A 27,188-nucleotide genomic window follows, 5' to 3' on the forward strand; every position below is an offset into this window, starting at 1 on the left:
TTTATGTCAAGTTTCCTTGTCCATGTCATAATGTAATAGACCCTTCTTGGGCATTGTCAATTAAGAAACAAATTTATTTTGATGTAAATTAAGTCTTTGAGGCCTCCTCCACCTAGTCGGCCTCAAACTAGACAAGTTGACCTAACTGAGGGGCATGATCTCCTCTATAAAGGCATCAACTCTACCTCATTTGACACACTCACTCATCAAGTTTGATCTGCAATATCTAGGACAAGAAAAAGGTGCAAAATTCAAGGGAAAAACATGAAAGGACTAGTGAAGGAGGAGGTCTCTATCAAGCACAAGAAGTCGGAATTGTCTCTCTCTCTCACGTGTGAAGCTACTAAGTTGTTGGAGAGGCCAAAATTGCAGTTTTGAATATGGGCCGAAATTCTAGAGTTGCTGGGGGCCGAAATTCTGGAGTTGTTGGGTTGTAGTTGTTGGACAAGAAGAGACTATTGAAGGTTGTTGAATCATATTGGAAGGCTAACTTGGTGGAGGAGGAAGTTCTTTTGGTCTAGGGTCTTGGTCTATCTCAACTTGAATTTGCTAGTGGAAGAGTTTCACTGGGTTTTCCCCTATAGAGGGGTTTTAGCCTTGGTTGAGTGTCTACATCTGGTGTTTTTGATCTTCGTGTTTTGTTTTGGTGATTGGTTGATGAAACAAAGATAAAATAAGAACATAAGAAAGTTAATAAGAACACAAAGATATCACAAGTAATTATCTATATAAGAAAATATTTCTGCCTTTCTGATTTTCTAACACATAACAAACTTCCTTTTGTCCCTTTCATAGCTCAACTTCTCCTTCATTTAACGTCTCCTTTCTTAGGCTTATGTTGATCACAAGAATGAATTGCTATGTTTTGTTGAATGAACTCTCCTCGGTATCACATATTTATAGCTCTCCAAAATTGTCTTAGGAGTCCCCCTTTGTCCATCGAAGGTGCTCTCCACAACAAATAGAATAAACAAGTAATATCTTTGGGTCTCAAGCCAACAACTTTGGGTCCAAAACCCACTAGCTTGCGTACTTTTCCCACAAGGTGGGTCAAATCCTCACAAATCAAGTACCCTAAACATGTGGGAGTATCTCCCAAGCTATACTTTTCAACAACTTTACTTTTGCATTTATACTTTAGTATTAGCATAACATTGTATTGTTTACGCTTAGATCTCGTTAGCACTACATTGTGATGTTTATAAAAATATCTCATTAACATTTCATTGTATGAGCTGCAATTACATTACAATTATTGCAATTCTTGTCATCAAATCATATTAACCACTTATTGCAAAGATCAAAACTAAACACCAACATTATTACATCATGGCCCCTTTATCTTACCCATATGGAAAAGTCCACCACTTAAAAAGAAAAAATCACAAATCATAAACCATGGAATCAAAATTTACATACCCAAAATACTGTCAATTATAATTATAATGAAAAACTAGAAACCAACATTGTCACCCTTGTGCCTTTATCATAGCCACATGGAAAAGACCATCAGGTGAAAGAAGGAAACATCACATACCATGAACATGAACTCAAATCATTACAATGCAACCAAGATACTACAACATCAAAACGCCAGGAATCTAGGTGGTGTGGACAAACGGGCTAGTCAAAGGAAGAATAAACTGAAGAATGGTGAGAATCTGAAAATTGCAAATTCCTTAGATTACAGGATGCCCTGATCTTGAGTAAGTAGATAGTTGCTAAATAATTTTGAGATGATTGCAACACTTTAACGATGAATATAGGTTGACTATTTGTCGAGGAAAATGGTGTTGAACTCTATATTCTTTTGAGCACTGTCAAGGCCAATTTTGTTTTAATGCATTAATAGTTAGAACCAGCATGGCATTTTCCATTAGTTTAGGCTGTGTTCGAATGTGAGAACCTAAAAAAATAGATAAAAGAAAATTTGTCTCAGGAAGAAATAAATTGTCAATCTTATTTTATATAACAAAATTAGAATTTGCAAATGCTTTTACCTTTCCAATTAGTATACAGCCTCAGACAGTTTATCAGTCAAAAAGAGCAGATAAGATATAAATCTTTGGAGAATCGGTCCAAGAGGGGAAAAACAAAATGCTTAAGAGCTTAGCAGGTGAGATCAGATAATATCATAGGAAGATCTTTCAAAATTTGTAGTGTTGTTTGTAAACCATAACCATAAAAAGGGTCCTGATTATAAAAATGATGTCCATTGCAAAACCCAACCATCAGTTTTATGCCAGATGAAGCCAAGATTCATAAAGATACTCTGATTGAGAGCCTTGCTATTTTTCTTGTACTTTAAAGTTTACATGTCTCACTCTAACGGCAATCTAGCTTTGAAGAGGATGTATGCTTCCCACTTTCTCTGGGCTGAAAACATGATCAAATGAGAGATGAGAAAAATGTAATGTGTTATGTTTTATATTTTGGAATAAAGGCTGAAATGCATAATTATGCAGAGTGAAAGTGTAGGTCAGCCCGTTGATAACCAACTGATAATGACCCTGTTTATGTAAATGTGAAGTTCCCCTCTCCATGGCATGATGCAAAAGAAGTTTAAGGCCATGGTCCATCAAAATTGTTTGATGGAATGGGTTTCTGAAAGATAAATGATTCACCAGCCCCCTGTAGAATGGTCCTCTTAGCAGCAGCATAAAAAACAAAAAGCCCAAATGTAATGTGTGTCTGACATTACTCACTGAAAAGATTTGTTTGTAGAATGGAATTAAACTTCCAAGATAACTAACCTTTGAATGGCAGCATGATGAGAAGAGGGAGGCGGGTTCTCAAAAATATCATCGTTTCAGGGAATCCAGATGCTTAAGCAAATGAGAGTAAGATGACTTAGCAAGAATAGAGTAATATATTAAAAATTTATGGCTTAGCAGTAAGAGTAGTAGAGACTCTACTGGGGCGTCTATTCCTTGAGTTGTATTTGAAACCGAGAAATACGCCCGTTTGTGTCAATTACTCAGTTATCAGATTATCTTAATAGTTGGCAAAATATATTTTAAAAAAACATAAAATAAGTTTTATCCAATTATCTATAAGTTTTGATCCAATTATCTGTACACGGATCATGAAACAATTTCATATAATCCATCTGAATATAACAATGAGACCTTCCTATATGAGAAGCCTGGTTTCATCTAAGTTCCCATACATACGAGAAGCCTTGTTTCATATGATTTTCTAAATTTCCTTCCCTACCCCCTTTGAGAAAGGCATTCAAAATAAAATGTGATTTAGTTTCTTCCTCCAAACAAAAAAGATAACATCTACAGGTTGCTAGGACCGTTTCTAAAGATTATCTCACGTGAGAGCTTCCCTGTGAATTAAAAGGCAAATCCACAGGATGGAGTAACAAAATTTGGGAACATATCCCAAAAAGAATTTGGAGAACAAATCAGCTGATTAAACAACAAGATTCGAAACAGAAAATGACACATGATTCCTTTTAGGTATATCCTCATTCATTTTTTTTAGAGTGATGTTTTTAACGCCTTTCCCTCAGAATTTAAGTTATTAAATGTAAAATTTACAAATAATTTATAAATAATAATTTATAAAAATCTCTATTTTCGTAGTCTTAAATATGGCAACTCACTATAATTTCAGCCAGATACAATATTTGGTCGCAAAAGATTCACTTAAATTAACCTAAATTTTGGAAAAATGATGGAAGTACGTCTTAAATAAATTTGTGAAAATCAATATACCATTTTAGATCAAAAAGACTATTTTTAGTGTATACTAGAAAGACTCTCCTTCCATGCCTTAATGTGTCAGACTTATATAATCTATATTTTATTTTCTGAGGGAATAGCACTATATGGGCTATATGAGTCAGATGATACTCCAAATGAATATACTTTCATGCTTGTTTATATTTCTTATATAAATACATCATGCTTTTTAATCCTGGAAAAAAAAGACTCTACAAATAAATACATCATGCTTTTTCGCCCTGAAAAAAAAAAGACCCTACAAATCTCATCCCCACATAATGCACACACAATGTTTTAGTGCAATTTTGAAATGTCGTTTGGACCTTAAACACTTTAAATAACAAAATTAAAAGTAATATTTGTCTGGAATAAATGCACAAAAGCCATGGTTTTATACATTAAGCCCATTTGGCGAGCGATTGTGGCTTGTTGCTTAGCCAAAGGACGCGTAAAACGCAGAAAAGGACACGCCGTTGCCGGGGATCGAACCCGGGTCACCCGCGTGACAGGCGGGAATACTCACCACTATACTACAACGACAGCAGATAGTAAAGGAATTCTCGCTTAACTTTTGTGAAATATAAGTTGTAGTGAAGAAAAACGACTTGTTGGCTATCAGTACCGCTTTCTTTGTCATTGAGTTTCAATAAGAAATTATTATCACGAGCAGTGGGCATTATTTTCAAAAGCAACCTACATGAACCTTGCACCAACAAACCCCAAAACCGAAACAGGAAAAACAAAACGAAAGCATTGTTGGTGCACCAGCCGGGAATCGAACCCGGGTCTGTACCGTGGCAGGGTACTATTCTACCACTAGACCACTGGTGCCAATATATGACAAATCCTCTAAATTACGTTCTATTATAGACTATTTCTTCGGTTCTATGGTTTCACATTAGAAAGTGAAACATATCCACTTCCCGCCCAACGGGTAGAGCTGACTTCGAAAGAATAAGAAATTTCCGGAAGGAAAAACGTAATACAGAAAATACAAAGAATATATATACATGAATGCTCATAAAGAAAGTACGTGTAAAAATATGAAGAAAGAAGTCTGTTACGTGGAAATCAAGTGATTTCACGGGGAGCTCAGATGTGATTTCACGGGGAGCTGAGGGCGTACGATACAAAATAAATGCAATACAATACAATAACACATGCAACTCTGTCTCATCATTTCCTCCCCTTGTTATTGGAATTTGGAATTTGGAATTTGTTCAGAAACTTTATTATATATGTGGAAAGTGTTGCTGTAAATGCTCACTGGCGCATCTACTTAATTTGAATTGTCCCGGAATCTTTTTATTTTAAAGCAATTTTTACTAGTATTAGTCTTGACGATGAAAATACCTGCTTTTTTCTAAATATGATGTGTAGATATTTAAATATTTGTTTGTATAAATGGGACTAAACTTTATCATCAATTGGAAATTTAGAAAAGCTTTTACGGATTTTTTTTTATTAAGTTTTAATTTTCAATAATTATCATGATCTTGTGCAATGTTATGGAACAAAGTTGTTGAAGGTCTTCTATGCTTTACTATTAAAAGCAATATATGTTAAAAGTTGGAAAGGTATGTATATAAAAATGACATTTTATGTATCGCAGAAGGAGCACAAATAATATTGCATTTCAATGAATTGAGCATGTTCTTTTTTTATGAATGAGACATATGGAACTAAAGAGTTGGAACAAATCTTTGTTTGAAGTAGATTAGGAGACAAATAATTGCATGGTGTAGGGAGCTTTCCCTACAAGTTTTCATCATCTTTTTGAAACATTGTTGACCAAATATAATATTGTAATAGAAGCTCTAAATAGACAAAAGTAAAGAGATCCATTTAAAGAAGTATCCCCTCAAAGTGATGGTTTGAAGATGATTTTTGGATGAAAGTCCAATATGAAAGGCTTGCAATGTGGTGTAGTCGAAATAGTCTAATGCATCTCAATGGTGTAGGCAATTTGAAAATCTAACAATGAAGTGTGTTCCTAAAAAATATTAGGTAGAAGAATATTATTGCAATTGATTTTGCTTACCATATCTAATAAAAAATTTCAATACTATTATAGATAGTTCTAAGAAGAGGCAATTGTAACACCCCAACCATTAACCCCCCATTGATATTATAATTTATTATGTTAATATTTGTGATGTGAAATGGGTTAAATACATGGAACAACTACAATTAACCAAGATAAATGTAAAATACTAAACATATGATGAAAAGGTGGAGCATTGCATTGATATGAATCATGAGCCATGAGTGGGAAGCCAGAAGGGGGATATGATAATGAACTTAGACCATTAAAATAATCCCCATCAATAAATTAATTGGCTCAGCCAAATATTTAGAAAATCCAAGATTACTAAAGTCCCAAGAAAATAGTTAATAGGAAGGATTTGGTACTTGAACTACCAACTTCCAAGATTATGGAAGTAGTTAGGATTTGTACCCAACTGTTACACCAAGGTATCAACAAGGTACATATGTAGAAGCTTATGATATTGACCCACGGATTTGTATTTCACCCACAAGTTTGAAAAAGAGATCCATGAAATCCTGGGAAAGAAGATAGATAATGCGATGATTCTCACCTCCAGAAAGCAAGGGATGTTCACCAATGGGTCTAGGGACCAAATTTGAATGAGAAATTGTGTCAAAAATGTTGTTGGTTGATGGGAAAACCATGAGGATTTTATAGGTAGATTTTTAAACAAACAAAATCAAGCATAGGTGTCCCAAACCTTAGTTGTAATATAGAGCTATGTTTTTTGGTGCTTTCCAGGAAAGGAACTGAGCATTGAGAAAGGGAAGGTAGCTGAGAGATTGGTTAGTAGTGAAGGGGACCCCCCTATGCTAGACAACTGAGAAACCACACATGGCCATGTGTAGGCTCTTAACTCTTTGGCATTTAAAGGGAACTTGTTAAGTTTTATGTGGATGAAGGAGAGTGGTTTGAGAGAGAGTTACTTTCTAGGTGCTTTCCAAGCAGGGCACTAAGCACTAAGAAAGGGGAGGTCACGAAGAAACTAGTGGGCAGTGAAGGGGATATCATTTTTTGCTTTGCAAGACAACTAAGAAACCACCCATAAGATATGTGTACGGTATGGGATTAGTGGGATTATAAGGAACTTGCTAAACTTATATTGATAACGGAGAGTGGCCTTCATGACTCCACCTCGTAATTCCTAAGAAAGAGATAATTCGCTCATGGCTTCATGGTCTAGGTTGGGGGTGGCTAACTGCAAAGGATAGAACAAACAATTGAGCCTTTGGGTGGGAAGTGGCTCATCATTCATCAGTTGCAAGCTAGCGTATTTTAAGGATTCAAATATTATGCCTATGTCTAGTATTATGGGTGACTATTATAGTTTTAAAAGTCATACATATAGAATATATGTGAATATTCAATAAAAAAACATGTAATTTACTATTAAAATTGGTAAAATTGTGTGAATATCAACCATTTAATCATGTGTGTGTGTGTGTGTGAAAAATAGGTGAATTTTTAACCAAATTGACGAATATTTTTTTTTCAAAAATGTCCAAATAATAGCTAATTGGTGAAATTCCACCCCTAAAATTTTCCCTATTGCAAGCAATGATGTATCCTGATCATATAAGTGCCCTTGTGGACTTCAAATATGTAATGTAAATTATGTTAAATGAAACATAAATGATATTTATGGCCATGTATATTATGTGTCTTCCTACTAAATTTGCATGTGAACTTGTAATGTGTATTTGATGGATGTTGTCTTAATGCAATGAGTTATTAGTCATAGATCTCATATAAATTGTTAGTGGTTTGTCTAGGCTTTATTTATGGTTGTAACAAACCTCTTGGCAAGAAAACCCAGGGCTGAGAAATCACGGGATTTCAACCCTCACCCTTTTTAAAAAATCATAATGGCTAATTGGCTATGAGGGACTCTTAATGAGTCACAACCACGGGAGTTGGGTCTACTCCAGATAGAAAAAGGAATACTTGAATTTGTGGCTTACAATTTAGGTGTCTAGTTGATTATGTCAACCTAAATGCAAGGGTAACTACCTATGTTTTAAAGTGAAAACTTAGATGAAGGAGTCTTTACAAAATATATAATCTATGGTGTTAAGAAAGACCACTAATGAACTTGTAAACTAAATTGGGGTCTTTAGAGCATTTTAAATTGAGGTATTGTGAATATCTCTTTTGGGATATTTGTAATAGTGAATTAGTTGAAATATACTTATGAATTAGGTTAGGAAGACTTGGAGGTCTTCCTTATGTGGTGATCTTAGAAGGATATGGTATATTCATTGGTTCAGATAGCCATGGAGTATAGCCCATGACCAAGCTGGGAAGTCTAAATGCCTCAAGTTGTCATAAAGTTGAAGAGCCCTTGGGACGTCATGGATCTATAAATTATCATTTTAGAGATGGTTATACCCAGGTTGTAGCCTTGTAGGTTAGTTTATCTTGTATTCTCTTTTACCCAGATAGAATCTTAAGTTTTACTAGGTTCAAATGTATTAAGGTCTCACAAGAATATTGGGAGAAGTTAATTAACATAATGGATTGTGTTGATTACATAGCCTAACTATCAAAATGATTGTTAATTCTCATCCCCATATGTTAAATTCTTTAGTTTTATTCCTAATCGGGTTGTATGGTCAAGTATGGAGAAATAAACTCATATATAAATGCAAGATGAAATTGAAGCCTAAAATAGATAATTAGGACTAAAATTACATCAATTATCTAGTTAAAAAAGTTAATATGATATGATGTTTCCCATTAAAAGATTTCAATAATTATGTCAAATTTAAATGTAAATGCATGTTAAGACATTCTCTCATTTAGTAAAAATTTGTCTTCATTCTCTATATTTTCGAGGATGAATAGTATTCACTATATAAAAGAAACAAATTCATCCAAATGTAATTTTAATATTTTTACTTCCTAAAAAATGATATGAAATTCCTACTTCATATTTTCTCTTTTAGCAATACTATAATAAATATATTTTGGTCGATAAGACTATGTCTTCTTCGCTATGTTGAGGATGGGTAAGTGTTAAATCTCTACATACCATTCTCGTAATGGATAATCGACTAAGTATTGGTTGTGCAAATTAAATGATGATGTAAATTTGTGGGAGGTTTCTCCACATCCACATCATTGGGAATAAACTAAGTTCTAGAGTTTGCTTCAGAGACTGGTAAAATTAACAACGTATTGTAAAATTTCATTTAAATAATATTTTGTTTTGGTGGTACAAAGATTTGGATTTGGACATAATTAGTGCACATATATAAATTAAATGGTTATTAAATATGGATAGACATCAAAACATTTATCCCATGATACATGTCACATTATTAAAATTAAAAAAATCATAATAAACTAAATTATAAGTTTCTCTTAAATCATTATTGTTATTAATTATTATAAAAAGAATTAATATATGAGTTAAACATATATACATTTTAAAAAAGCATGCAACAAGATTCTTAATGATGGATATTCTTAACCTATAAATAGACTTTGTTACAATACCTTGAGCTAATACCATGGATTATCAATACCACATGCCTAAAAAACCATAACTCATTTCATAGTCAAAATATTATATATATATATATTTTAAACTAAATTGATTTTATAACATTTTTAAAATTAAATTAAAAAGTAAAAAGGGCATAACTACCTTTAAGATAAATCTCAACCCTCTATCCTCACTATTCCATAGAGGTTAAATCACTCAAATTGGTGTAATTAGTAGATAATAAAATTTATGATGGATGGCCTGACAATGTTCCTTCTAAAAGGGTGAGAATTTCTTAGGTAAAATACATGCAATAAATATAAATGATTTAAGTTATAACCACATGGTAACAAACGTAAACGTCGACACTAAATAAATGGCATGGCATGGCTAGGTGGAATTGGTCCTAGCAAGGTAGCACCCTTGGAGTGATATGTGGACTCTAGTTGCCATATCATCTACCACATGTCAAATGTATAAACATGTTGATGTGGCGCTAGTACAGGGACATAATATGGTGTTATAAACTCACAATGAGACAAATTCTAGATCATCTAAAATGTCTTGGTGGGGAGAAGATGATGGGGGCTTTAGAAGTGGAATTTGAAGTAAGAGAAAGAAAAAAGTTATAACCTCAGCCTCCTTAAGATGGCTTAGGAGGTTGAGTGTGTTACAAAAATCCCTTAAATTTTTAAAATAAATCCAAAAATACATATATAATAAATTGTAAGTTGGCTTTAGTTTCTTATTCTCTTTATTTCCTTCATAATTCAAAACATACATACATACATATGTATGTATATATGTTGGGGCATGGGTTTAAGTTTTAAGGTGTTGGAAATACTGAGAAGGGGGTGAATCAATATTTATTTTCAATTGTTATTTTTTACTAGTTAGATCACTTATAATTAGAACAAAAAATGAACAATAAGAATAAATACTTTTATTAATCTCAATAAATGAAGTACAATATTTGTGTAGGGCTCCAACCCTAGATGAAGACACCAATATTCAATCTCCCAAGCTCCAAGCTATATTATGCCAAGCACCGACTTGGACTTCCCAAGGCTCCAACCTTATCAGTTTGAGGCACCAACCTTTAGGGATCCAACTCTATCTCTGGTACAAGCTCCAACCTGGTCTCTTGAGGACTCATATCGTTTAGGGCTCCAACCCTATCTTCCAAGGTACCAACCTTGTCTCTATGAAGCTCCAACCTCTAGGGCTCAAACCCTAAGATTCAATTCGTCAGGATAATTTTTATGATTGTTCACGACTCCCAATATCTTCTTCAACGAGCCTTGTCTATCTTCAGCGATGCCTCCTCCAAATCACTTCATCAATAACAACCTTGTGTTGGACATTGGATAAACCAACGTTCCCCGTGTGTTTTGTGACATGGACTAACCGCCTCTCGTGGATCATTATCTTTGGCAATTCAATCATTTACTAACGCTTGCAGGTTTTGGTCTAACGACAATCGTGATTCCCAACAAGTGGTATCAGAGTGTAGGTCACGAGTTCGATACACACCCAACTCGCGTTGGAGGGGAGATTGTTGGACATTGGATAAACCAACACTCCCCATGTGTTTTGTGACATGGACTAACCGCCTCCCATGGATCCTTATCTCTGCCGATGCGATCATTGACTAACACCTGCAGGTTTTGGTCTCACGACAATCGTGATTCCCAACGCCTTGTCTTCTTAGAAGGTGTCACCATTTCTCTTCATATTACCCAAACCAAAGATCTCCAAAGTTACTTCATGAGGGCTTCAACACAACATCATGTCTCCAATAGTGTATTCAAAATGGCTTCAAGAGATCTTCTAAGTGTCTTCTATAGGCTTCTCCAAGAGTACTTCAAAAGGCGCTCCAAATGCCTACTCCTTCAATCAAGGTTCCAAGGTTCTAGGGTAGTCTTCAAGGTCCTTCTCTAAAAACAAGATTTGTCGACTTCAAGTCTTCTTCAATGATTCCTTTAGTTTGTCCCAAAATTGCTCCTATAACCTAGGCTTCAAAATTGATTTCAAAATATTGCTCCAAGATCAATCTTCAAAATACACTTTGAGGAGGTCTTATGCGCCCTTAGGTCTGAGCTATCTCCAAAACCCTGAAAGTATGAGTGACTTCTTCAAAGTCCTGTTCACAATGTCGAGGTTTATTCAAAATGCTGAGGTGACCGCTTTAGGAGTGACTGCTTTAGAGGATTTCGATATGCTTACTTCCAAGAAAAAAACTCATAAACACTTCAATGTTGGTATCGTCTTCAGCTCCCTTCAAATGATGACAGATGTAACCTTACTTGGTCTCCAATGATGTATTTCTATCACAGATGTACACTTGTTGTCATAGGAGTAGCTGAATCACATAGTTTCGAAATATGAAGCCTTGTTTTGAAACTTTAATTCATTGTTCTTAAACCTTACTTCACTGGTCTGAGGTCATACAGGGCCAAGAATTAATATTTTCACCCAGGTCCGAGGCCTATTCCACTACTTGGGAACCTGTCCAACAACGAATCTAAGCTACAACCCTTCACACTAGTTCAAATTTTTTTTGCCCTGTGGTATAGTCCTTGCTGTAGGTTCTGTGGTATACGTTTTGTCATAGCTGCAACTCCTAGTTTTCACCCAAACAAATCTTTAAAAAACTTCCTTGGTGTCCCTTAGTTCACGAGGTGTGAACTGTGATATATCTTTGTATCTCCTTGACCGAAATTAATGAGGGAGAAATGAATTTCGAACTCTTATTTATATGGATTCAATTTAGAAATGAGGGGATGAGACTAATGGAGGGAGGCTGACCTAACGTGGATGGGTATCAGAGGTTTGGGTATTGGAAGCTTTAACATGATACAACGTGCAAAACTTGCGATATAGGAAAGTTCTAACACATCGGACACGATATTATAATAAAACATTTTGATAAAGCAAATTGGGTCTACAACCATATCGACAATCAAAGATTAGGTCTTATCGAAGGGTCTTATTGGAGGTGTCATTTCAAAAGTTCCAATAAAGTGGCAGATGCGATTTGATAATTAAATCGTTGTCAAGTCGGGCCTACATATCGGAAGTCGGAGAAAATCATAGTTTATCACATATCGGAGATCGGAGGTCCATATCACCACCATATCACGTATCGGAGATTAGAGGTCCATATCGCATATCTAAGATCAAAGGTTTTGAGTGGTGATACACAATAAAAACACTGATATTATATTTCTCCGAAAGGGTTTTATTATATCGTTGTGTTATATTATATGCATTGGAACTTTGGTTAAAAGGTTTCCAAAGTTTATTACTCCGACAATGAATTATTATTCAAAGGCCCGATTAAAGTAACACAATAATATAAGTCATCAGGTATGTCATCAATTATAGTCCTCCATCTCATCATATGGTCTCCAACCATGTCATCATATGTCATCATCAAGTGTAGTCATTCATGCATGTCATCTTTTTGATATGGCATCTTCATAAGAACTTTCATCATTATGATCGATGGGAATTTTAGACTAGACTTCTTCATTGACATCACAAGAATATTTTCCATCTCCAATAATGCTATATTGACATCAATAACAACCTTGACTAACATAAGGAAGGATAAGTGACATAGGGATACTTTTCCCTGGCCTTAAATTTTCCTACTGGTTCCTCCTCCACAACAAGAAACACCTCTTCAACGCACAAAGGATACATGAATTGGACACTTTCCTTCTCCTTACTAATAAAAAAAGCTGGCATGTCATACTTTTCCACCAATCGCCTCCTCCCCCAACTTGATCTCAACCTAGATTCCATGTTCTCCCATACTTCCACTCTCTTTGATTTCCTTAGATAGGCCTCAATTGAGGTTACTTATTCCTCCATTTCTTGTTATTTATTCTCATATTGAGATATCCAAGAGGTTGTTTGGGATATTAGTACTAGAAAAGTAGCACATGAGAAAGGATTCCAAGAACAATTTTTTCAACATGGTCTTCATTCCCTAAAATACTACTTGGCTCACTTGTTTAACCATGTTGTTTGTATAGGTATTCCATAGGATTGGTTGCACCATATTATTTGTTATATCCATAAATTGGGTCGTAGTGTAGATCTAAACAACTATCAAATGATCTTGGTGGGCCACATCTTCTCCAAGTTCTATGATATAGTCCTTCATATAAAGCTCTCCAAAGAGCGTGAAAGAAGACTCCTTAGGGATAAGGGAATATTAGTTTTTATTTGGCACTTCAAACCACGAATCACATTCTTACACTCCAAGATATCATTGTGGAGGAACAACATCACTCTTCGAAAGCATATTTTTTCTTTCTATACTTTTTAAAGAATTTCAACTTTGTTCCTTGTGAGGCCTTTTTCTAGAGACTCAGAGGCATTGCTATTTCCAAGACACTATTGAACACCATTATGTGTCCCTATCAGTCGATTCTTAGTCATATTTGTTGGGTGTGGAGCCTGGTTATCTTCTTTATTAAGAGGTATCGCCGCATTGGACCCCAGTTCATAATGGGGCGGCAACACTATCTGTTTGTTCGCCGCCAGGGGAGGAAATGATGATTTTATGAGCCCCCCCCTTGGCGGGGGTTCAGGGGTAGCGCCCCTGGAGCTAAAAATAGATGTAAAATTGCCTTGTAAAATATTGTAATTTCATAGTCAATCTGAGCCATTCATTAAGCGAATGATCTAATGGTAGAAGCTATGTTTAATTTAGGGTTTTTTTCCCTAGAAGAAAACCCCTCACTATATATGAGGGAATTATATTGCGGCTATGTACATGTGTATTCTGAGCGAGAAAGATAGAGGAGACTGTGTGAGAGAGAACATGAAATTACAAAAAATCTATTGTAGGTTGTATCTCTTCATTTTGCTAGATAATATAAAAGGAAGGACTGGTTGTTTCTCCGTTGACGTAGCCCAAAATTATGTGAACCACGTATATATGTCTCTCTCTTGTTTTATGCATTTTCTGTGTTTGTGTTTCTGTAATATTTTATGTGTTCTATTTCTCTATAATATATAATTTTCTAACAACTGGTATCAGACCTGAAGGTCTATTTGGCTGATAAACTCGCAGGAGAGAAGGGTTCCTGGTTCGAGTGGGAGCAATGGCAAAAGATGGTAGGTTTAGGGTTAAAAAACTTAATGGCCAAAACTACGAGGTGTGGAAAATGCAAATGGAATATTATATGTATCAGAAAGATCTGTACCTACCATTGAGCAGAAAAACAAAGAAGCCGACAAGTATGACATACACAGAATGAGATATTCTTAACAGAAAGACACTTGGAACAATATGGTTGTGCCTAGCAACGTCGACAGCCTTTAATATTTCAAAGGAAACAACAATAGAGGGTTTAATGTCGACATGGCCAAACTATATGAAAAACCCTCAGCCTCAAATAAGGCATTTCTTATGAAACGTTTATTTAATATGAAGATGTCAGAAGGTGGATCTGTTGTTGATCATTTAAATGAATTTAATATGGTTACTAGTTAGTTAAGTTCTGTAGGGGTAAATTTTGATGATGAAGTCAGGGCTTTGTTATGTCTGTGCTCATTGTTAAAAAGTTGGAATGGTTTAGTTATGGTCATTATTAACTCTATCTCCGGATCTAGCACTTTAAAATTTTGATGATTGCTTGATGAAACAAAGATAAAAGAAGAACATAAGAAAGTTAATAAGAACACAAAGATATCACAAGTAATTATCAATATGAGAAAAATTTTCTGCCTTTTTTATTTTTTAACACATAGAAAAAACTTCCTTTTGTCCCTTTCATAGCTCAACTTCTCCTTCATTTAACGTCTCTGTTCTTAGGCTTATGTTGATCACAAGAATGAATTGCTATATTTTGTTGAATGAACTCTCCCCGGTCTCACATATTTATAGCTCTCCAAAGTTGTCTTAGGAGTCCCCTTTTGCCCATCGAAGGTGCTTTCCACAACAAATAGAATAAACAAGTAATATCTTTGGGTCTCAAACCTACGACTTTGGGTCCAAAACCCACTAGCTTGGGTACTTTTCCCACAAGGTGGGTCAAATCCTCACAAGTCAAGTACCCTAGACTTGTGGGAATACCTCCCAAGCTACACTTTTCAACAACTTTTCTTTTGCATTTATACTTTAGTATTAGCATAACATTGTATTGTTTACTCTTAGATCTCGTTAGCATTGCATTGTGATATTTATGAAGATATCTCATTGGCATTTCATTTTATAAGCTGCAATTACATTACAATTGAAGCAATCCTTGTTATCATATCATATTAACCAGTTACGCTTATCTCAAAACTAAACACCAACATTATTACATCATGGGCCCTTTGTCATAGCTATATGGAAAAGCCCACCACTTGAAAAAGAAAACATCACACGTTGTAAACCATGGATCAAAACAATGTTAATGATAATTATAATAAAGAATTAAAAACCAACATTGTCACCCCTTGTGCCTTTATCATAGCCACATGGAAAAGACCATCAGGTGAAAGAAGGAAACATCACATACCATGAACATGAACTCAAAATCATTACAATGCAACCAAGATACTCTAACATCAAAACGCCAGGAATCTAGGTGGTGTGGACAAATGGGCTAGTCAAAGGAAGAATAAACTGAAGAATGGTGAGAATCTGAAAATTGGAAATTGCTTAGATTACAGGATGCCCGGATTTTGAGTAAGTAGGTAGTTGCTAAATAATTTTGAGATGATTGCAACACTTTAACGATGATTTTAGGTTGACTTTTTGTCAAGGAAAATGGTGTTGATCTCTATAGTCTTTTGAGCACTGTCAAGGCCAATCTTGTTTTAATGCATTAATAGTTAGAACCAGCATGGCGTTTTCCATTAGTTAAGGCCGTGTTCGAATGTGAGGACCTTATAAAACAAAATAGATAAAGTTTGTCTCAGAAGAAATAAATTGACAATCTTATTTTATATAACAAAATTAGAATTTGTAGATGCTTTTACCATTCCAATTAGTGTATAGCCTCAAAGAGTTTATCAGTCAAAAGGAGTAGATGAGATATAAATCTTTGGAGAATCAGTCCAAGAGGGGCAAAAACAAAATGCTTAAGAGCTTAGCAGGTGAGATCAGATAATATCATAGGAAGATCTTTCAAAATATGTTGTGTTGTTTGTAAAACATAACCACAAAAAGAGTCTTGATTATAAAAAAGACGTCCATTGCAAAACCCAGCTATCAGCTTTATGCCAGTTGAAGTCAAGATTCATGAAGATACTCTGATTGAGCGCCTTTCTATTTTTCTTGTACTTTACATGTCTGAGTCTAACGCCAATCTAGCTTTGAAGAGGATATATGCTTCCCAGTTTCTCTAGGCTGAACACATGATCAAATGAGAGATGAGGAAAGTTTAATGTGTTATGTTTTATATTTTGGAAGAGAGGTTGAAATGAACAATTATGCAGAGAGAAAGTGCATGTCAGCCAGTTGATAACCAACTGATAATGACCCTGTTTATGTAAAGTTCCCCTCTCCATGGCATGATGGAAAAGAAGTTTAAGGCCATGAGTCCATCAAAATTGTTTGATGGAATGGGTTTCTGAAAGATAAATGATCCACCAGCCCGCTGCAGAATGGTCCTCTTAGCAGCAGCATAGAAAACAAAAAAGCCCAAATGTAATGTGTGTTTGACATTACTCATTGAGAAGATCTGTTTGTAGAATGGAGTTAAACTTCCAAGACAACTAACTTTCAGTGGCAGCATGCTGAGAAGAGGGAGACGAGCTCTCAAAATACCATCATTTCAGGCCATCCAAATGCTTAAGCAAATGAGAGTAGGATGACTTAGCAAGAGCAGAGTAGTATATTAAAAATATATGAGTTAGCAGTAAGAGTAGAGACTCTATTGGGGAGTCTATTAGTTGAGCTTTAGCACAAAGAACAAGATGTTTCCATGATATTTGAAATCAAAAAATAACATCCCATTGTGCCAACTACTCAGTTATCGAATTATCTTAATAATTATTGAAATATATTAAAAAAACACAAGATAGATTATCCAATTATCTATACACGAGTCATGAAACAATTTCATAGGTTCCATCTGAGTATAACAATGAGACTTCCCATACATATGAGAAGCCTTTCATCTAAATTCCCATACATATAAGAAGCCTTGTTTCATCTAAATTTCCTTCCCTACCTCCTTTGAGAAAGGCATTCAAAAATAAAATGTGATTTAGTTTCTTCCCCGAAACAAAAATGATAACATCTGCAGGCTGGTAGGACCGTTTCCAAAATTATCCCACGTGAGAGCTTTCCTGTGAATTAAAAGGCAAATGCACAGAATGGAGTAACAAACTTTTGGAACATATCCCAAAAAGAATATGGAGAACAAATCAGCTAATTAAACAAACAGATTCAAAACAGAAAATGACCCACATGATTTCTTTTATGTATATCCTCATCTTTTAGGTGATGTCTTTAATGTTTTTTCTTCCTAAAATTTAAGTAAATGAACATAAAATTTACAAAAATTTCTATTTCCATAATTTTAAACATGGAACCCACTATTATTTCGACCAAGATATAATTTTTGGTTGCAAAGATTCATTCCAATTAACTTAGATTTTGGAAAAATGATTGAATTTTATTTTAAATAAATTTGTGAAGAAAAGACTTTTTTTTTTTAAAGAAAAATAGACTCATTTTTAGTTTATATTAAAAAGACTATCAATCTCATCCACATGTTTTAGTGCAATTTTGAAATGTTGTTTGGATCTTAAACACGTTTAATAACAAAAATAAAAATAATATTGGTCATTAGTCTCATACACATGTTTTAGTGCAATTTTGAAATGTCGTTTGGACCTTAAACACTTTCAAAATTAAAAGTAATATTGATCTGGACCTTAAACACTTTCAATAACAAAAATAGAAATAATATTGGTCATTAGTCTTATACACATGTTTTTAGTGCAATTTTGAAATGTCGTTTGGACCTTAAACATTTTCACATTTTCAAAAGCAAAATTAAAAGTAATGTTGGTCTGGAATGAGTGCACGAAGGTCATGGTTTTATACGTTAAGCCCATTTGCTTGTTAACTTAGCCCAAGGACCGAGTAAAAGAAGAAGAACAGGCGCCGTTGCCGGGGATCGAACCCGGGTCACCCGCGTGACAGGCGGGAATACTCACCACTATACTACAACGACAGCAGATGGCAAAATGTTTCTGCCATAATTCGTGGCAAATCTCCGAGAAATGAAGAAAAGGCGAGCGAAATTGCTAGTTGACTATCAGTATTGCTTTATTTGTCATTCAGTTTAAGCAAGAAATTTTTATTATGAGCAGTGGGCATTATTTTCAAAAGCAACATACATGAACCTTGCACCAACAAACCCCAAAACCGAAACAGAAACAGAAAAGAAAAACACCTTCCTTGTTGGTGCACCAGCCGGGAATCGAACCCGGGTCTGTACCGTGGCAGGGTACTATTCTACCACTAGACCACTGGTGCCATTGTAAATAAATTTCGTTGAACCAGTTTACATCCAATTTTATATATCGATTTTATGGTTTCACATTAGAAAGTGAAACAATTCCACTTCGCCCAACCGGTAGAGTTGACGTCGAAACAATAAGAAATTTCTGGGAGGAAAAAGATAATACAGAAAGTACAAAGAATATATATATACATGAATGCTCGTAAAGAAAGTAAGTACGTCTAAAATATGAACAAAGAAGTATGTTACGCGGAAATCAGCTGATTTAAATATAAATCACTTTGAGCTAAGTTTTATATTTCAAACCCTCGGCAGCGCAGGAGTGATTTCAGAGTATACCAGTGCATTAGTCCCACGCCCTCAGCTATGAGGAACTCTTCGCTAACATATATTGAAAAAAATACTTATTATAATTCTTTTAGATAAAATAGATGTACAATGCATAAGAAATGCAATACAACACAATAACACATGCAACTCTGTCTCGTCATTTCCTCCCCTTCTTATGGGAATTTGTTCAGAAGCTCTATTATATATGTGGAAAGTGTTGCTCTAAATGCTCACTGGGGCATCTACTTAATTTGAGTTGTCCCTTAGTCTTTTTATTTTAAAGCAATTTTTACTAGTATTAGTGTTGATGATGAAAATACCTGCCTTTTTCTAAACATGATGGTTGGGCTTGAGTCTATGATGTGTAGATATTTAAACATTCGTTTGTATAAATAGGACTAAATTTTATTATCAATTCGGAAATTTAGAAAAGCTTGGATATATAATTTTTGTATTTAGTTTTAATTTTCAATAATTATTGTGATCTTGTGCAAGGTTATGGAACAAAGTTGTTGAATGTTTTCCATGCTTACGATTGATTAAAAGCAATATAAGTATGTTAAAGGTTGGGAAAGGGATGTACATAAAAAAAATACATTTTATGTATTGTACATAAAAGTGCCCTAATTTGCCGGTTCAATGGTTTTGGGTCGTGGTTGATAGTTCTCTACAGTTGGATTTCAGAGGTATGGAAGCCTGTCATTCCTGATGAAATTAATATCTACCCCCGTGCTAGGGGTTTCTTTATAGTAGATTTTGAAAACCCTGAAAGCAGACAATGCATTCTAGATTCTGGTCCTTGGTTTTGGGAAAACTCAGGCCTATTCATGAAGCCATGGAACCCATCATTCGATCCCTCAACAACAGTCATAAATTCAACACCAGTTTGGGTGAGATTGCCAAACCTACCCTTGCATCTCTGGAATTTCTCCTCGCTAAAAGCCATTGGAAATGCAATTGGGAAATTTTACTGCAGGTGCCCAGAAATAGAGGAATATGCCAGAACCACCTATGCACGCATCTGTGTGGAAATGGACTTCAGCACCGGATTCCCAGCTGAAATAAACTTAACAAGTAAAGACTATGTGTGGAACCGGAAACTCGATTATGAAAGTGTCCTCTTCAGATGTCGATCTGCTTTGGGACAGGCCATCTAGCCAAAAATTGCCCAAAAGCCTCCCAAAAAATTCTGCTAGAAAGAATCACCACAGATCTACATAGTGGGAAGGAGCACAAAAAGAACATTACACTGTCATCAAGGAAGAATACTCTTCAGAAAAATCTGAATCGCAAGAAATCAGACAAGAAAGAAACAACTCTCAAGACAAGCGGGGGGAAAGCCCCACCCAACAGCAAAAAAGTGAACTCGATAACCCCTCAAGCATCAACAGTTATGAGGATTCGAATACCACACAAAATAAATCTTCATTTAAGAGCAAAGTAGATCTCCCAGACCAAACTTCTTCTCCAACTATCTTCAAACAGACGAACACAATAGATCACGAAGCTAAGACACCAATGTCCCAAGAACCAGAAGAGATGAAGGAGATACAAGATAAAGGAAGTTGGAAGACCATAGAGAAAAAAAAGAAAGCTAGAGCACCAATCTTGCCAAGAAAGACGAGAAGCCAAACAATTAAGAACTAAGAAAATTATAGGTCCGATAGACCAATTTGGTCTCAGTGGATGTTAACCACCACCATTATCATCATCAGAAGGAATATAAGTAATATTGCATTTGAATAAATTGAGCGTGTTTTTCTTAATGAATGAGGCACATGGAACTAAAGAGTTGGAACAAATTCTTGTTTGAATTACATTAAGAGACAAATAATTGCATGGTGTAGGGAGTTCTCCCTACTTGAGTATGAAGTTTTCATGATCTTTTTGAAACATTGTTGACTAAATAAAATATTGTAATAGAAGGTCTAAATAGACAAAAGTAAAGAGATCCATTTAAACAAGGATCCCCTTAAAGTGATGGTGTGAAGATGATTTTTGGATGAAAGTCCAATATGAAAGGCTTGCAATGTAGTGGAGTCGAAATAGTCTAATGCATCTCAATGGTGTAGACAACTTGAATATCTAACAATGAAGTGTCTTCCTAAAAAATATTAGGTAGAAGAACATTATTGCAATTCACTTTGCTTATCATATTTAATAAAAAAATTCAATACTATGTTAGACAGTTTTAAGAAGAGGCAATTGTAACACCCCAATCTTTAACCCCCAATTGGTACTGTAAATTTATTATGTTCATGTTTCGTGATAGCATGTAATGTGAAATGGGTTAAATACATGGAACATCTACAATTACATTTTTAATGTAAAATACTAAACATATGATCAAAAGGTGGAGCATTGCATTGATATGAACCATGAGCCATGAGTGGGAAGCTAGAAGGGGGATATGCTAACAAAATTAGCCCATTAAAATAATCCCCATCAATAAATTAATTGGGTCAGCCAAATATTTAGAAAATCCAAGGTTACTAAAGTCCCAAGAATATAGTTAATATGAAGGATTTGGTAATTGAACTACCAACTTCCAGGATTATGGAAGTAGTTAGGATTGGTACCCAACTATTACACCAAGGTATCAACAAGGTATCTATGTAGAAGCTTATGATATTGACCCATGTATTTGTGGATTTGACCCACGAGTTTGCAAAAGAGATCCATGAAATCTTGGGAAAGAAGATAGAGAATGCAATGATTCTCACCTCCAGAAAGCAAGGGATGTTCACCAATGGGTCCGACGACCAAATTTGGATGAGAAATTGTGTCAAAAATGTTGTTGATTGATGGGGAAAACATGAGGATTTCATAGGTACATTTTTAGACTGATAAAATCGAGCATAAGTGTCCCAAACCTTAGTTGTAATGTAGAGTAGGTTGTTTGGTGCTTGCCAGGCAAGGCACTAAGCATTGAGAAAGGTAAGGTTGTTGAGAAATTGGTTTGTAATGAAGGGTATCCCCATGTGCTAGACAACTGATAAACCACCCATGGCCATGTGTAGGCTCTTAGCTATTTGGCATTTAAGGGGAACTTGTTAAGGTTTATGTGGATGAAGGAGAGTGGTATGAGAGAGAGTTACTTTCTAGGTGCTTGCTAAGCAGGGCACTAAGCACTAAGAAAGGGGAGATCATGAAGGAACTAGTGGGAAGTGAAGGGGATATCCTTTTTTGCTTTACAAGACAACTAAGAATCCACCCATAAGATATGTGTACACTCTGGGATTAGTGGGATTATAAGGAACTTGCTAAACTTATATTGATGAAGGACAATGGCATTCATCACTCCACCTCGTAATGCCTAAGAAAGAGATAATATTCTCATGACTTCATGGTCTAGCTTTGGGATGGCTAACTGCAAAGGATAGAACGAACAATTGAGCCTATGGTTGGGTGGGAAGTGGCTCATCATTCATCAGTTGCAACCCAGGGTATTTTTAAGGATTCAAATATTATGCCTATGTCTAGTATTATGGGTGACTATTATAGTTTGAAAAGTCATACATATAGAATATAGGCAAATATTCAATAAAAAAACATGTAATTTACTATTAAATTTAGTAAAATTTGGTGAACATCACCCATTTAATCATGTGTGTGTGTGAAAAATAGGTGAATTTTTAACCAAATTGGTGAATATTTGTTTTTCAAAAATGTCCAAAAAATAGAATTGGCGAAATTCCGCCCCTAAAATTTACGTTATTGCAAGAAATGATGTATCATGATCATATAAGTTCCCTTGTGGACTTCAAATCTGTAATGTAAATTATGTTAAATGAAATATAAATGATATTTATGGTCATGTATATTATGTGTCTTCCTACTGAATTTGTATGTGAACTTGTAATATGTATTTAATGGATGTTGTCTTAATGGGATGAGTTATTGGGCATAGTTCTCATATAAATTGTTAGTGGCTTGTATAGCCTTTATTTATGGTTGTAATAGACCTGTTGGAAAGAAAAGCTAGGGCTGAGAAATAAGAAGATTTCAACCCCTCATCCTTATTAAAAAACTATAATGGCTAATTGCTTGTGAGAGACTCTTAATGAGTCACAACCACGGGAGTTGGGTCTACTCCAGATAGGAAAAGGAATCCTTGAATTTGTGTGTTACAAACTAGGTGTCTAGTTGATAATGTCAACCTAAATGCAAGGGTAACTACCTTAGTTTTGAAGTGAAAACTTAGAGCAAGGAGTATTTACAAAATATCTAATCTAATGTGTTAAAAAATATCACTAATGAACTTGTAAGCTGGTGGAAATCTATTGTAAGACTAAGTTGGGGCCTTTAGAGCCTTTTAAATTGAGGTATTATGAATATCTCTTTTGGGATAGTTGTAATAGTGAATTTGTTGAAATATACTTATGAATTAGGTTAAGAAGACTTGGAGGACTTCTTTATGTGGTGATCTTAGAAGGATATGGTATATTCATTGGCTCATATAGCCATGGAGTATAGCCCATGACCAAGCTGGGAAGTCTAAATGCCTCAAGCTATCATAAAGTTGAAGAGCCCTTGGGATGTCATGGATCTAGAAATTATCATTTTAGGGATGGTTATACCCATGTTGTAGCCTTGGGATATTTCCATTGATTAATGTGATACCATTGTTCACAATTATTTAGGATCAAAGTGGTTATTATGATCTCATTTGCGCTTACTCCGTGTAACTAGTTTTGGTTATTTATATGCAAGCACAATTATGTAATTTGATACCTACATGTCTTTGAAGACAATAGACTAGTTTATCTTGTATTTTCTTTTACCCAGATATAATCTTAAGTTGGTTATTTATATGCAAGCACACACATGTAATTTGATACCTACATGTCTTTGAAGATAATAAACTTGTTTATCTTTATTCTCTTTTACCTAATTAGAATATTAAGTTTTACTGAGTTGAAATGTCTTAAGATCTCACAAGAATATTGGAAGAAGTTAATTCACATAATGGCTTGCATTGATTACATAACCTAACTCTCAAAATGATTATTAATTCTCATCCCCACATGTTAAATTCTTTAGTTTTATTCTTAATTGGGTTATATGGTCAAGAATGGAGAAATAAACTCATATATATGAATGCAAAATGAAATTGAAGCCTAAAATAGGTAATTGGGATTAATTAAATCAATTATGTAGTTGGAAGAGTTAATGATGTTCCCCCATTGAAGAATTTCAATAATCATATCAAATTTAAATATAAATGCATGTTAAGACATTATCCCTTATTTGGTGGAAAATTTGCCTTCATTCCCTATATTTTGAGTGGGAAATGATATTCACTCTATAAAAGAAACAAAATTCCAAATGTAATTTTCATATTTTTAGTAAGTAAAAAATATATTAAATTCACACCTTATATTTTCTCTTTTTAACAATACAATAATGAATATACTTATGTTTATATGAATATGTGATAATTATTCTCCCCTATGATGAGGATGTGATGCAGCAAAGCTGCATCTTTCGCGACCTGATCCTCGGCCGGTGGGTTATGGGCCCACTGTATGGTTAATTTTTATCATGAGACGCTTTCGTTGTGGTGGCCCATGGTTTCCTTCACAAAAATCCTTCACAATATCGTAGCTCACACAATCGTGTGACTCCTCTCGCATGCAATATGCTTAAACACAGCCGGAATGAAATGATCGTTTGACTTGTATGACCAGAATTCAAATAAAATTTAATCCTCTTTGATAACATATCGGGTCACAACAGGTCCGTTAACCCACGCACATGTTCATGTGCGATTATCGTCCGATCAATCAACCAACGAACGGTCTTGATGGCCGAAACTCAATGAGGTTTTAATCTCGTTGTATAAAACCTTATCGCATCCATTTCTAACATTAACCTGTGCGCACTTTCGAAAGTGATATGCGTCCGATCACCCATTAAACGGACGGTCTGATCACTCTGAACCTTAAACTCTTTTTAATAACCACATCGCATCCGTTTAAAATGTTAACCTACTTGCATGTTCTGACACGATATGTGTCAATCTCCTCTGATCAAACGATCACCGCTTCCCCGCGATTTCTGTCAATTTTAGCAGTCTGCCAAATTTCTTTCTCATCCGCCACTTTTACCTTGACTCCAGTCTACACTCTACGGCCACAATACTCCTCCGAATTCACACAATTTCTGTTGATTATCTTCAATCCGCCAGATTTTAGACTGTCATGATTATTCCTTTGCGGCTAATCAATAACCAGACATGAGTTTACAAAACATCCAACCACCAAGCCAAGGGTAGTTACCAGCATAAACCTCTATCACCAAAAGGATTATTACATAATCAAAACATAACAAACACAAAATCGTGTGAGTTCGAAACATAAGGAACACAGGTTCAATCATTTCACAGGGAATCTAAAACCTCTAGAATTTGACCATTCATGCGTATAAATTACAGAGATGCAGCAAGATACCAATTAGGAAATTAATAATCATAGACTCTCACTACCAATGCACAAATTCAACTATTCAAGCGAAGAAACCCTGATTGTCACACAGATATATACAAATCCACACTGTTTTGGTATTTATAAAATATTTACAAAGGAAACCGTCACATTCGACTGTTTCAGTTCTTTTCCATAAAATCCCTCTACTACTCTTTCTAACCTATAGCTAACCTCCAATTCTCTTCCCAAAAGGAAGAACTCTTTATTGAAAAAAACCTCTCGAATGTTTCTAAAGCTTACAATATATAAAAGAAAAGGATTCATGAACCATTTTAGTTCTGATCCCACAATTCTCTCACTTTCTCCTAAAGTATCTTTTCAGCTCCATTTTTCCCTCAACAAAATCCTAAATTAGATATTTCAAATCCCTAAAATCCTCACTCTTCCTAGGATTACTCATTCATTCCTAAGATCTCTACAACTCATGAGATATTCCCTATTAATCAAATTACATTCCAATCTCTTTAAAACTCAAAATAAACTTAGGAAAATAAATAAATAATTAAGGGAACCCACTCCCTTTAGTAAATGTGTGATAAGACTCCTAGGTCTTATAAACCTTGAAGAATGCTCCTGCATCAAGATGGGTAAGTGTTAAATCTCTACATAACACTCTCATAATGGATAATCGACTAAGTATTGGTTATGCAAATTAATGATGCATAAAATAATGCGGTGCAGATTAAATGATGTAAATATGATGAGGATGGGTAAGTGTTAAATCTCTACATAACATTCTCATAATGGATAATCGACTAAGTATTGGTGGTGAAAATTAAATAATGCATAAAATAATGCGATGCAGATTAAATGATGTAAACTTGTGGGAGGTTTCTCAACATCCACATCAATGGGAATAAACTAAGTTCTAGACATAGCTTTGGAGAATGAGAACAATTAAAAGGGCATTGTAAAATTTCATCCAAATAATATTTTGTTAAGGTGGTGCAAATATTTGGATTTGATATAATTGAGGTAAATAGGATAGGCATCAAAACACTTATTCCATGATACATATTACATTGTCAGTATTTAAAAATCATAATAAACTAAATTATAAGTTTCTTTTAAATGATTATTATTATTAATTATAAAAAGAATTAATATATGAATTAACATATATACACTTAAAAAAGCATGTAACAAGATTCTTAATCATGGAGATTCTTAATATGTAAATAGGCTTTGTTACAATACCGTGAGGCAATACCATGGACTATCGATACCACATGCCTAAAAAACCATAACTCATTTCATAGTCAAAATATTTTATATACATTTTAATTTAAATTAATTTATAACATTTTTTAAATTAAATTGAAAAGTAAAAGAGGCATAACTACCTTTAAGATAAGTCTCAACCCTCTATATCTCTATCCTGACTATTCCATAGAAGTTATATCCCTCCTTTTGGCATAATTAGTAGATAATATATTTTATAATGTACATGCCTGAAAATGTTCATGGTAAAAGGGTGAGAATTTCCTAGGTAGAATACATGTAATAAATATAAATGATTTAAGTTATAACCACATGGTAACAAACGTAAAATTAGTTTATGTTGGAACTAAAGAAATGACATGGCATGGCTAGGTGGAATTGGTCCTAGCAAGG

The 27,188-nt window shown here is 34.7% G+C and overlaps 4 non-coding genes across 4 annotated transcripts; all 4 read right to left on the bottom strand.

Annotated features, from left to right (window-relative positions):
* Positions 1 to 4,202: 4,202 nt before the first annotated feature.
* Positions 4,203 to 4,274, bottom strand: TRNAD-GUC (transfer RNA aspartic acid (anticodon GUC)). The gene has a single exon. It is a non-coding gene; the product is annotated as a tRNA-Asp (tRNA).
* A 220-nt stretch (positions 4,275 to 4,494) lies between these two features.
* Positions 4,495 to 4,565, bottom strand: TRNAG-GCC (transfer RNA glycine (anticodon GCC)). The gene has a single exon. It is a non-coding gene; the product is annotated as a tRNA-Gly (tRNA).
* Positions 4,566 to 18,393: 13,828 nt separating this feature from the next.
* On the bottom strand, positions 18,394 to 18,465 carry TRNAD-GUC (transfer RNA aspartic acid (anticodon GUC)). Its single transcript has one exon. It is a non-coding gene; the product is annotated as a tRNA-Asp (tRNA).
* Positions 18,466 to 18,699: 234 nt separating this feature from the next.
* Positions 18,700 to 18,770, bottom strand: TRNAG-GCC (transfer RNA glycine (anticodon GCC)). The gene has a single exon. It is a non-coding gene; the product is annotated as a tRNA-Gly (tRNA).
* Positions 18,771 to 27,188: the final 8,418 nt, after the last annotated feature.

Source organism: Pinus tabuliformis, chromosome 6 (genome assembly GCF_031772625.1).
Source record: "Pinus tabuliformis cultivar Carrire ecotype Pingquan chromosome 6, CPIR1, whole genome shotgun sequence".
Classification (NCBI taxonomy): domain Eukaryota; kingdom Viridiplantae; phylum Streptophyta; class Pinopsida; order Pinales; family Pinaceae; genus Pinus; species Pinus tabuliformis.